We start from the raw sequence: 13,635 nt of genomic DNA, 5'->3' as shown, positions 1-13,635 counted from the left end.
ATACCTTTTCCCAATAAACTTCCTACAGGCTTCAAAATCTCTGTTGAAATACTGCATTTTGGGAAATAGATAATTCAGTATTTTATCTGGTGAACCTGTGGTCACTTATACAAATATTTAACAAGCTTGTTATCAACTTCCAACTTCATTTTAAAGGAACTTCAGTTCTACTTTCAGTGTTTTAAGTCTTTAAGTGTTCTTTTCTCTGCAGCAAAACCCTTTTTCTGAAGCTGCCACTAAGGAAAATGAAGGTTTTGCTTACATCAGAATGCAGTCCCAAAAATTATCCCTTTATATAGTAAAAATTGTCTTATATGATACAGCTTTTTGAAACCCCCTTCATGGATTACAGCATTTGTAGAGCTGTTCACAAAAAAGCCCACCATTATTTTGAGGAATATTTTCAAGGTTTAATGAAATATCTAACACTTATTTATTTTGGTCTTGATTTTAATTTTGTTTTTAGAAAAATCAGTCAGTTTCATTATTTTAATGAAAAAAAAAGGAACATGTTTCTGGGGGAAGAGACTTGCTTTTACTTGGTGCACATCATCCAGTCTTTTTATTGTTGATAGATATAGTTTTTGTTCCCAGCTGTAGACAAACATCACCTGCACTTTCAAGCTAGCTACTTGCATGTATAACCACAAAATTATCCATTTTCTATCTTTTAAAGTAGATTAAATGTCTATAAGGTTCGTATAATTATTTAAATACATATTATGCATAATGTATAAGATACACAATATAAATATTAAAAAAGTAACAAATCTACAAGGTATTTCTACTTCAACATTCATTTAAATATGTAATATATTAAATTTATGTGATCTATGTGTATATATATATATATATATATATATATATATATATATATATATATATATAAAATGTTCCATTATGGTTTCAGAATTGATCTAAGGCTGTCTAAAATTATGCTTTAAAACATTTTATCTATATAAAGCCTGTCCACACTGTCATTTTGGTACTGGTAAGTATCTCATTGTTTTTTTCAGCACTTGGAATGTCTTCAGTCTGACAGGCTCAATATAAAACCAAATTCTATTAAATTTAATTTTTAATATATCTGTATAAATCCCTGTGAGGTCCTATTATAATTCTTTCCTCCAGCATAAATTCTTCCTCCTTCTTAATAAGTTTTGCAACTGTGTTAGAAAGTCACAGATTCTAGACACTGTCTCATGGTACAAATTTAAAGACTGATTGTTCCTCTCTTCCAGCTGCAACACTGACATTATAAATGTTGACATTTCAGTGACAGATGAATCTGCACAGATCATGACACAAATACAGGGCATTTCCAGTAATCCCAATGAAAGAGATTTTTTTTGTATCTGGAAGCATAGTTGTGGATTAGTAGCTCAAGAAGCAGTGTAAAAGGGGAATTTCACATAGAGGAGGACTGCTGAAAAAGGTAATTCACCTTTTCCAGGGTTTTACCAATTTCCATGTCTCCAACATGATTACTAATTATCAAATAAATGTGTTTTTTAAGTGCAAGTTTTATTCAGTGGTGTTTTTATATTAGATAAGTAGCATTTTATCTGCAATGAAGCCTTTACTACATTGCAGTGAGAACTCAAATTAAATATGTGTTGGCACCTTCATTCTGGGAATGCTGTTAATCTAACTACATAAATACAAACATTCACTTGAAAAGCTTAGTGCTTTAAGGTCTTTAAAATGAAAAGTGTCAATCATTATGACATACCATTAGAAGTATTTTGCTTTTATTTATGGCATACTTTGAAACAAATCATCTGCAGATGTAAATATGTCAGTGCAGTCAATGGAGCTATATGGATTTACAGTCCCTGATGATCTGTCCCTGTGATTTGAAATCACTTCCAGGGAAGAATAAGTACAGTGTCTGGGTTAGAAAGTTAGTGGAGGGTTTCTGTAATAGTGACAACTGGCTGATAATTGTCAAATTCACACAGAATCTGCTAAAGGGTAAGAACAGCAGTTCGTAATACATGACTGTTGAAAACAATGGAAAAATCCACTTGACTGTATACAGGATGCAAGAGAGAAGAATATCATTCTGCATTAAAAAAAAAAATTATTCTAGTTTGGATAATGTTGCAAAGGAACTGTTAAAAGACTAGAGCAGAGATCTGTATCTTTTCTCATACACTGGAACTGCTGAGTATGTCAGGAGAGTTCACAGCAGTTTTGTGAGAAATCAGATTATTCTGCTAAGAAATAGACTGCTGAATTATTTTCCAAATCTCTTTCCAATATTGAGTCTTTTAAGGAACAGCTCAAACTTGTTTTAGTCTCTTTCATCACTTTAAAGAAAAAAAATCTCCTTTTAGATTTACATCACAAACAAAGGAATAATTTCTTGATTTTATTTGAAACATACAAATTCATAAGGTATATTGCCTGGAGTAGAAAACTATCACAAGGTAATTTTCATGAATTTCAAAAAGTTCTAATCCATCTCTGAGCTTGATAATATTTCTGTTTTATGTGTAAGTTTTAAATAGCTTTTAAGACAATATTCAATAATTTAGTCTCTCCCACTTCATAAAAGATTAAGCAATGGAGTTGTTGTACTGTCTTGCTAGAACTACAGCAGCATTATAAGTGTCAAAGGAAATGTTTTCATAGATACAAAATAGTATCTATAAATCACATCAGACACACATAGTAAGTTGGAGAAAAATAGCTGCGTCCATATAATTGTATTCTTTATTCCGGTTAGCTAGTTACCTCACTTATTAGAGCAGAGAGTTTATCCTTCAATTTTAAGGAGTAAAATTTCCAGAGGAGTTGCTTCATTAAACAGATTAAGCATTCAAAGCAAAATTGGGAAAGTTGATGTAATTTTTCAGAATCTAGACAGAGTATTTGAGATGGAGTTGCTGATAATTAGCACTATGGATAGTAGTACATAATCAATATTTATGTCTTATGCTAATAGTGAAAAAGACAATGTGATTAGATAAGAAATAAGGACACAGGAGGAAGAAGGTATAGATGGAATATGAAATTGTTATAGGAAATCAAACATTTAAGAAGGCATTTTTTTTCTGTGAGGATGATCATGATCGTAACTCAGTTAATCTGTCATTATTTTAACTTTTTATTACTATTATCAACAGGATAAATGCACCAAAAATTTATATCATAACATCAATTTCATGCCATGAATCTCATTCATCCATCTTAAAATAGTATTTTATCTCTGACTGCATAACACAATACAGTTTCTCCCAATGAGCAGGGCAGTAAGAAGCAGGGACATATGGAAGAAGCAGAGATCCTTGCTTACAAGAGACTGCAAAGAGTAACAATATGCACAAAAGGAGCTGCAGAGGGATACAGCTGAAGTGAAGAAATATTTTTATTTGTTTCACTTTAAGACAATTTATTTGTGTTGCTATTCGATCTGCGGTCCTTTTACTGTGGCACCAGTGCACAGTTCTGTCTCCACAGCTTTAGCACAAGGTGAGTCTCAGATAAGCACATGAAAGTCATCAGTGTTTAGGTTAATGAGGTACTTTACAGACACTCTGGAGGCAGAACATGGTGGTTACATTTGCACCAAATGGCAAGAAAACCATTAGACACATTTTTTATCCCAGTACACAAAGCGCAGTGCAGTAGACTAGAAATCAATAGAAATCACAAACCAGCACTGGTGGTGCAATCAGTGCCCAGGGTGTTGTCCATCAGCAGCTTCATGTCAATATGTGTGAATTACCCAGGTTCTGCACTTACATGGCCTCTTGCAAAGGTGATTCCTGGAAGATATTTCTGGGGAAAGAAATGTTAGAAATCTAATTTGATTTCAGATCCCAAAGGTAGCCACAGTTCACTGTAGATGGCTTTTTCCTTTGGAGATGTAACCTGTAACAAATTGCTATTGCTTTTAGTATTTGGTGTCTAGATTCATGAGTTGTTTCACATTTGTCCATTGTACAACATAAAAGAATCATTAAAAACAGTGCTACAAATATTACATAAAATGTAGTATTTGTAAATATAAAATGAAATAAAATGTTCACAGCTAAACTATTTTTTTCTTTGAACAGAAAATTCTGTTTTTAAAATAGGCAATCCTAAATTGCTCTTCTACCTCTCCAAAAACTAGAAATTATTTGGCATGAAGGTAGAAGGTGGAGCTCATTTGTGGGGTTTTTTTTGTTTGTTTGTTTTTTTTGTTTGTTTTGTTTTGGCATCATGCAAACAAAGCCCAGGCTAGTGTATGCTCTCCTAAACCTTCTCTTTACAAACACGCCAGACTGCTTGAATTACATATAAAATAACCAGTCAATGTAAAAAGATATTTCAAGCCTTAAAATTTGTATCTCACTGGAAAAAAGACACTGAGGTGCTGAGCATGTCCAGAGAAGGGCAGCATGGCTGGGGAAGGGTCAGGAGCACAGGCTGAATGAGGAGCAGCTGAAGGAGCTGTGGGCACTCAGCCTGGAGAAAAGGAGGCTCAGGAGTGACCTTATTGACCTCCAAAACTCCCTGAGAAGATGTTGGAGTGAGGCGGGGACCTGTGTATTCTTCCAAGTAACAAATGACAGGAAAAAAGCAAAAGGCCTTGAGTTGTACCAGGGGAAGTTTACCGTGGGCATTAGGCAAAATTTTTTTGCAGAAATTTTTGGTCAAGGCCACAAACAGGCTTGTTTGTATGGAAATGGCAGAGTTGCTTTGCCTTGAGGTACTTAAGAGGTGTATGGATGTGGTGCTCAGGGACGTGGTCCAGTGGAAGAATTTGCAGTGTCAGATTTATGGCTGGATTCAACAGCCTTAAGGTCCTTTTGAACATAAATGATTTTATGATTCTATAATCTGATGATTTTAGCTTAATATCTAAATATAGGAAAATATTGAACTACTGAGACAGTTTGGGATAAATTAACAGCAAATGAAAGCTTCATACAGCTTATATATTTTGACTTCAAGGAAGTTATAAGATTTATATATCTGTCTTACGTGCATCAGAGAGGGATTGTGTTCCTGACTGAGGATCAAATGGCTTATTTCACTGAACATCAGTTTATTTTTCCTCATCATAAATATTGACTTTGTTTTTCCCTTGTTCCACATTAATGTATTCCATCTATAAATAATGATATGCATCTCAACAGAAGTCAACATCTACTTATTACAATAGTTTTCCTTGTACCATAATAATCAGAAAGACTTTTAATTCAGGATGAAAATGACATGATTATGGCTCTTCATAGGGCAATAAAAGGTTCTTTTTATTTCCTATTCTACTTTACAATGACTACTGGTGGGAGCTTTTCTGATATGAGGAATGTAATAAAAAGGAAAGAATGCTTTTCACAATCCTTTGTTCAAAACTTATCAAAGATGCTTTGGGCTACCATATAAGTATTCACTGTATAAAGATTAAGTCAGTAGAAAAGAAGAGGAAAAGATTGGTCTCTGTTCTTTTCAACATATAATAGGAGAGAATTTATTCATTTATAGAACTCAGTATCTAGTTTTCATCACTTCATTCATGTTATATATATGGAGGTAGGAATAAAGTCAATCTAAATAAACAAAATTTGGTTGTATAATTCAGTGATTGTGTGTAAAGTGCATGAGGAGGAAGCAACTGCCTGAGGAAAGCTTGGATTGATATTTCAGGTTCCTGTTAAGTAACAATAGATGCAGTCTGGTTAAACTATTTTTAGACTGTAGTCTGAGCTTTGAGCTATACATGCTACCAACCACTGGAAAAGAAACTGCAATGAAAACTGTCACCTTGCAGAAGAGAGGCAGAATGACATAAAAAAGACAGAGACAGTAGCTGGCACAATTAAATAATTTTATTTGCAGCAACATAGAATCTAAGAGAATGGATGTCCTGCAAAATACACATAGTAATGCTACTGATGTGGAAAACCAAATACTGTAGAACGTACTATGACAGAAGGGTCTAATGAAACAGATATTAAAGTAGGTTAAAGAATTTATTTTTTGCTCTGAATCAGATAGACATAGAAAGATAAACTTAACATAATAATTATCTTTCTTTAAGTGATATTCAAGAGATATACCTACATTTTATCTTTTGCTTTTTCAGTATTCAGAAATGAAGCCTTTGTTCTAGTATTTTACCATATCCAGCTGATTACTTTCTGCAGCACTTAGAAGACTTCTGTCCCTCCATATTGGACCATCTCTTTAAGAAGATAACTCTAGATCAGATTTTTAGGACACAGTAATTTCTGTCTCTCGTGAGACAGTACTTTTCAAATCTAACTATGGGGATACATGCAGTGTAACTGGGGCTTTAGTCCTTGTGGGTATCTTGTTGAAATAATCTTCCAATAGCAACAGGCAGCAATACAGGCTCCATGGAAAACTTTATGCTGTATTTCAATTATTGGGAAGTTTGCGTATGCCATTGTTTTTTTGGTATCTAAAAGAAAACCAAACAAAAACCCAAAAGATGAAAGCTCAACAAGAACAACAGCAAAAGCCTTCCATAACAATAATTTTTAATTTAACAGAGGAAAAGGGGCATAAAGAGAACCACTCTTATTCATACAAATGGTTGGTTTAACACGCATCAAACAAACGGATGCATAAATTGGCTACGATAAATACTTGTGCTGTATGTGGTTATTTATTATGTGTTCCATTACATAAATTGGTTGCAGAATTATAACAAATGCTCTTTATTAATCTTTCCTTCCCTGTGGCTGGAAAATGACTTCAAGCAATTATCTTCAGTGTGGAACTCAATTCCATTATTGTTGACAGGCAGAAGAGGCCAGGCAGCTTCCTAATCCTGTGCAGACAACTCAAATCTTCCTGCTTCTGTTTTTTGGCATCCTGCATTTCATCTTGCCTTTCTGTGCTGCCATGGTGTACCACAGCATTTCTTTCTGGTACTACTGAGTCTAGTTCAGAAACTTTTGAGAATGCAGATTCAAGATAAAACAATCAGAAATTAAGAAACTTGATAGTCCTTATTTTTACTATATATAAATTATAAGTCAAAATAAATTTGGCTTTGTGTCAGCAGTTTCACCACATCTTGAGTGTGGCTGAATTTTCAGCTGTATTTTGGTCCCTATTTCACATTAAATTTCCCTGTGAAAATCCTTTACTAAAGGAAATCTGGACTGAAGTAGTGGGTGCAGTGTGCTTGAAAGATAAACCTCTCAAAACTTCCATTCCTCTTTGCATCGGTTAGATAAGAACCAAAATGCTATTCTAAATTATTAAAATGTGTAAATTATGTGGTTGAAGATTTAATAGCCCTGCTTCACAGGCCCTGAACCTGTACCAAGCTCACTGAAATGAATTAAAGAATTTCTGATTGCTGCTTTGTGAGAAGAAGATATTGTTTTGCAACTTTAGCTTGGCCTAGGAAGGGTAACACTGTCACAAACTCACAATGTCCAATTTTCAATTTGCGAGCATAATGCAAATGAGAGTCCAGAGGAGCTCCTCCCCTTTTTCTCTGCAGAGTTTATTAGAACAAGTTCCATGGCCACTGTTGTCAGGCCAAAAGAAGGGCCACTTACGTGCTTTTTCCTCCATAATATCTGGCTAGGTAAATGATTATGAAAGCAAATTAATTTTTTGATTGTAGAAGGGAAGAAGAAATGGCTAAGGAAGACCTATTTCCTACGTGAAGAGGAATGTAACTGAAAACTGACACACCCTTGGCACAGGTTTTAAAATGCTATTTCTAATGCTGCTAGTGTTTCTTTTGAGCTGCGTAGCTCTGCAGATGCAATCATTGTACAACCTCTGTGCTGCCCAAAGCAAAGGAGTTCTGCTACTACCTGCCTCCAGCCTAAAAGGACACGGCAAGGCATCACTCACATCCTTGCTGAAAGCACAGCTAAGACTCCGTGGTAAAACCTCCAGCAGCTGGGCACTGAGGTTCTGTGCAGGGAATCCCTCTTAGCATAACCAGCAGCTGTGTTGCCTCCCAAGTGAAAAAGCCAGGACAAGTTTCAGTGCAGTAAGGATGTAAGAGTAGCAGTGCTTGGTACTTTTAACAGGCTGAAAAACAGCCTGGTTGATGGAATTTTAAAATAAAACAACCTTTGATACAGAAACAATGTGGTAAAAATAATTAAGCCCACATGTTGTCTTAGAGCTGAGTAAAATTTCACTCTCTGGTAATACAAAATCCCAATATATTATTATAAACTTCAAGAGATGCTTAATACATTCCTTTGCTTAGATGTGTTTTTATTTGTTAGAGTGTTTTACTTTATGGTATTGTTTTCTACCTGATCTTGTAGAAGGTGTCTATGCTCATTGTTAGTTGATTTTTAAGGTCTCTTACTACCTCATCTGTTCTGTGTTTCTATGATTTGTATTATAGAAAGATAAGAAAATGGGAAACTTTTGATACCTGATATTTTAGTAGCTACCTTTGTGTAAGCCCTTCTGATTAATTTTCTAACCTTTTCCTCATAGCTGTAATTGAAAATTCAAAATTAAACACATCCAGTAGTACATTCTTTTGAAATTAACTGGGTTTTATTCAAAAGGGTACTACCATATAGCTCTTAGACTCTTGGCTTATAGAAGACTAGAAGCCCTGAAATACACTTGATAGTGCCACTGCTTTCTCACACTTCTGTTGCAGTGTGACAGTGCAGAAACTTCAATTGCAAAGTAACCATGAATAGCTCCAAATATTCTACAATATCAACCTATCTGTCTATTCTAGATGTCTGCAGTTACTATCCTAAAATACTGACTAAATTACTAGAATTACCTTATGGTTGCTTGTCCAGATATACCGAATACAATTTGTATTTGATATAGTTGTAAAAGATCTGTAACTGCATGTATGTCAGTAAATTGAGAGAACTGAGAAGATTCCAGAAGTTTTTTACAGATTTAAAGCAATGGGATATTTATACAAAACTTTGATCTATGAGGTAGAAGAGTCTGAAGTGGAAGTGGTGCAAATACACAGGGAGTCCCTCTGGAAAGAGACAGCCCTTGCACTAGCACCTGTGTTCCCTCCATGCATTCTGCTTCCCCTGCTTCTCCCACAGTCTCATTTCAGGTACTTTTTATTATTATAGAAGTTTCCACTAGGGTCTTCCTCCCTCTCTATTCTGCAGGACAGTCACCATTGCCTCTCCATTATACATGGCAGTATGGAAAAAAATAATGGTAGGAATGTTATAGAGTTGAAATGACAGAGAAAAAAATAGATAATTTAATGTAACCTTCTGCCACAATTAATCCTTCAAAATTCACTACTTAAGAAAGGAATACCAGTAAAACAGTGATGCTGAGCAACACCAAAGTTAACCTTGCAGGAGTTTAGCCTAAAGAACAAAAAAAGTTCATTCTAGGTAATGTGGGCCTGAGAAACCTGTGAATTTGTTCAGATAAGGAGATGGTAAAATTGGTAGCTTTTCTTAAGAATTATCCTTCAGTTTGCCTGTTCTTCATTCTCTTATTATAACTAACAATACTGCAAAAGTCCTTATCACAGAATGTGTAATTTATTTACAGTAAAAATATATAGAGAATAAATTTTGCCTCATATCAATAAATTTCAAAGGGTGCACCAAGAGATAAAACACATTCTGTAAAAATGAATTCAAAGGTCATGTCCAGAATCACATGATATGGCCACCTTGAAAGCTGGTATTTGAATTTAGAGCATGTCACTTCTTTCAAAAATATCACCTGGACATGCATTCACCATGTAAGTGGATTACAACACTCAGAGGAAACAATGTCTACCCAAATGAGCTTACTGCCCAGCTCATGCCAATGGTAATGTCTGTCTGGATGCTTTGGTCTGAATGGATGGTGCATTGAGCAACCTAAATTATTAGGTTTTAATATTCATGATCTATTGAGGGAAGAAAATCAAAGCCTAGCAGCTGTTGGATATACAACACATGCAGCTGGATCTGGTGTGGTATTGAAGACAGGTACAGAGCCATGTGTACAGCCTCTAACTCCTCCATGGAGATCCTTCAGCACCTATTTTGACAAGGCTTTGAAATATCAGTTCCAGTTCACACAATTGAAAACAGTAATTCTGAAAAGTGGCAGATGACCATAGGAGCTTAGAGGCAACCAGTGAGAAATAAAAGCCTGTCTGGTTCCTCTAAAAACCTGCCCCCAGGCTTACAATTCTGCTTCCCTTTATAGGAGACACAAATCAGAAATTCATATGATCAGAAATGCAAAGCAAAGAAATCAGAGACAAGCTTGGCAATTGTGAGATCTGAGGAATGGTAAAATGTGCATCTTTGCTTAAAGAGACATATTTGTCATGTATTTTTAAGCCGCTTATCACTCTTGGTTCACCTGCCATCAGTTATCTCTGCTGTTTACCCAGCGCATGTAATTTTGCCTTAATTTTATTTGTTGATTATTTTCTTTAAAGGGGGTTTTCTTTGTTGAATTTTTTGTTTGTTTGTGTTTTTGTGTTTTTTTTTTTTTTTTTTTTTTGTGTAGTCACAAGCTGGATTCAACTGGTACACACACTGGTCTTCATCCCACATAGGCTTAAATCCACGAGTGCCTCTTCAGGCAGAGAACGGTGGGTGCTGGCATGAGGAAACTCTTTTCCCTCAAGGTAAATCAACAAGAAGTTAAATGACCCCTGCAATGATTTACCGTTAGACCATATCTTTTAAATGCAATGTTTTTCAAAATGCTACAGCTGATTCTCCCTTTCTAATAAAGAAAACTCCAATATTCATTCTGATGTTGTGCCCCCTTTTACCTTTGGGATTTCTTACCTCAAAAAAAAAAAAAAAAAAAAAAAAAAAGGACACTTTTTACTGCCTGCTCTGTGAAGAAGTGACTGCAGCTGAGGGCACTGCAGTCACAGCTCTCTGTCCCTGCTTCATTCATTCCTAATCTGGAGGCTGGAGGCTGAATGCTGGCATGGGTTACTCCAGCCCTCCTGAGCTGAAGAGGTCTGCTGCAAAGAGAACATTCTCAATGAAGAATTATGTCCATTTTATGCTCTCCATGGCACAAGAAAATACAACTGGGAAACCAGTTTGTTTCTCAGTCCTGCAATGTTATTCTCAGTATTTTAGGTTTTGCTTTTATAAAATGCATTTACAGACCTTGTTAAGTACAAATAATGAATTCTCTGACATGCAGTATTTATGCCATAAGGGAAGCAGGTACTGCTTTTAGGATTACTGGTATATCTTCTCAGTTTTCTAGAAAGAGGTTTTAGTTCATAATAACTCCACTTTGTCAATATTACCCCAGAGCCCGGACTTGCACTTTAAATGGAACACTTTATCCTGTACTGAAATGATATTTTACTCATAACCAGGCAATTTCAGGGATATTTGGTGAGCCATGCTCCCTGCTTTTAGTGGATTCACATAAAAGGATAAGTCTTCTGTATAAACCTTTTCTGCGTGCTTCTCAGTGCAGCTATATATATTATATTCCTGAAGTGCTCATAGAAAAGGGAAAACACATTTACAGGCTTTAAAGAAACTACACTTGTTCTTTCATAAACAATCAATCTTGCAGCAAGTTTTAAGGGAAATTTAGCTTTAACATCACAGAAAAAATTAACATCAACTTTACAGAAGTACCAGGTTTTTATTTTCAGGATGCATTCAATTTATTAAGTTTTCTATGATGTCCAAAATTCTAGGACTTCCAAAATTCTTTACCAAAACCCCTTCATGTTAGCATTGCTCTAAAAAACCTTTTGTGGCATTAAGAAAACTTTCTGGCTGGTAGTGTTTGATCAGCTCTTTTTAAACACAAAGATGCTACACGAAAAGAGCCATGTAAATATATTTTTTAGACTCAGACTAATATATGATTAAAATTTACTCAAGTACCAGTCAAAACCAAAAGCACATTACCTCTGAAGTTATATTCTTTTTCATCCACTGTCTTAAGCATTAGGTCTTTCCAATTTTCTTGAGGTATTTCCAAGTTATCTACTGCTGCGGTGCTTAAGTACCAATATCTGATATTTCCTTTTGCTGTAAATTGATTCTTTGTACCTAGTCAGATGTGTGAACTTTCCTACTGTGCATCTAAATACACTAAGAAATTGTGTGAGGAATCATCATTGTCACAAGCAGCAAAAAATGTCTCAATCACTCTCAAAATGTAAGAGGTTAGAAAGCAAATTGGTGACTCCATTTTTGCTCTTCAGTCTCTACAGGAAAATTAGATGGGAGCTTCTGCTGAGCCCTGAAAAAATCCACACTGTTCAGATGAAACAAGAAAGGCATATTCTGCTTAGCTTTAAGCTTGTCATCATTTCCCTCCCACCTTTTTCCTCTATCTTCTCCTTATAGGGGCATTTTTTATTACATCTTTAAAAATGCCTGGTCTTGAAATGATGTTGCTTATTTGTGTTCACATTTGAAAGAATTCTCTCTCTGGTAGGTGTCAAGAGTGACTCCAGTAAAAATGTGTGTATGTTTCTGTATGAATCTCCATTTTTTATCAAACCAAATAAAAAGTTTTGCATTCATTTTGTGATGTCAGATGTGCTTCTGGGTATGTAAATGTCTGCATATGAATGCGTATTTCCATGTACATATATCCATGAGTTCTTTCAGGTTTGCACATTAGCAGAGCTGTGATTAAAATATTATTTCCTCACAGAAGCTAAAAAAAAATTACACCACACATAGAATTTACCCTAATTAGTGTCCACCCTCTCTGAAGCAAATAATTTGACCACATTGTTATCCTCTAGTTTCTCTAAATATATAATTGTTAGATTCAGTCAAAGAAAAATTAAAGCATTTGGAATTAGACAGTATCTTAAACTGAAAGGAATATATATAACTGGTAGAACAGAAAAACAGATTTCTGACTTCTGCATGGAGGGTTTTAGCTATGCAGTCACCCTTAAGTGGTATTAATTCAAATTTTCCACTCTAAAGAAATATTACCAACCAGATGCCACATATCCCTAAACAGAGGAATTGCTCATTAACATGGCAACATCAAAACTGAATGAAAAAAGTAGTTAATTTTCATATGCAATACTCAATATCAACTTTGATTAAAATTGATCTTCGTTTAAATTATTTAAATAAGGTAGCTCTACTTTGATCATGAGAGCTCATTTCCAGAGTGAAGCCTTCATTCCAGTCTTGATGCCCTAATTAAATATGATGGCCTGAATTAGCATTCATCTACTTACTATATTTGTCACATATTAACCAAAAATATATTACACCTCAAACCACCCTGACCTCTCACTCCTAGAGCTGGGAAGTCTCAAAGGAGTTCAGAGTTCAACTACAACTTATTTGTGCTTAAATCCTGCAGTATTTGCATGAAAAGAATCAGCAATACCAGAAAAAGGATCACAATGTTTAATTCTGAAACTTTAAGTGCAAGTGCACATGAACTTCTACAGCAGAATGGAGTTTGAGGACTGTCTGCTCAGTAGGCAATGCTGGCAGTCAGTTTTCCTGGAAAACTGCTTCAAGAGTTTAGCTGGAAATTGGCTGTTACATTCCACTGAAGCTTGTGTCACTGAATCCTGAGTGGTTAACAGACACTGGAAAAGACTGCCATATTTTTTATTCCTTGGCACTTAGTTCTTACTGAGTAACACCTGGCCGCCCAAAAAATTGTCTGGCAAGCAACTCAGCATCACAAGAGAATACCAAG

The sequence above is a fragment of the Lonchura striata genome, chromosome Z (assembly GCF_046129695.1).
Source record: "Lonchura striata isolate bLonStr1 chromosome Z, bLonStr1.mat, whole genome shotgun sequence".
NCBI lineage: Eukaryota > Metazoa > Chordata > Aves > Passeriformes > Estrildidae > Lonchura > Lonchura striata.
The sequence above is the reverse complement of the archived record's forward strand: the minus strand, read 5'-3'. Positions refer to the sequence as shown.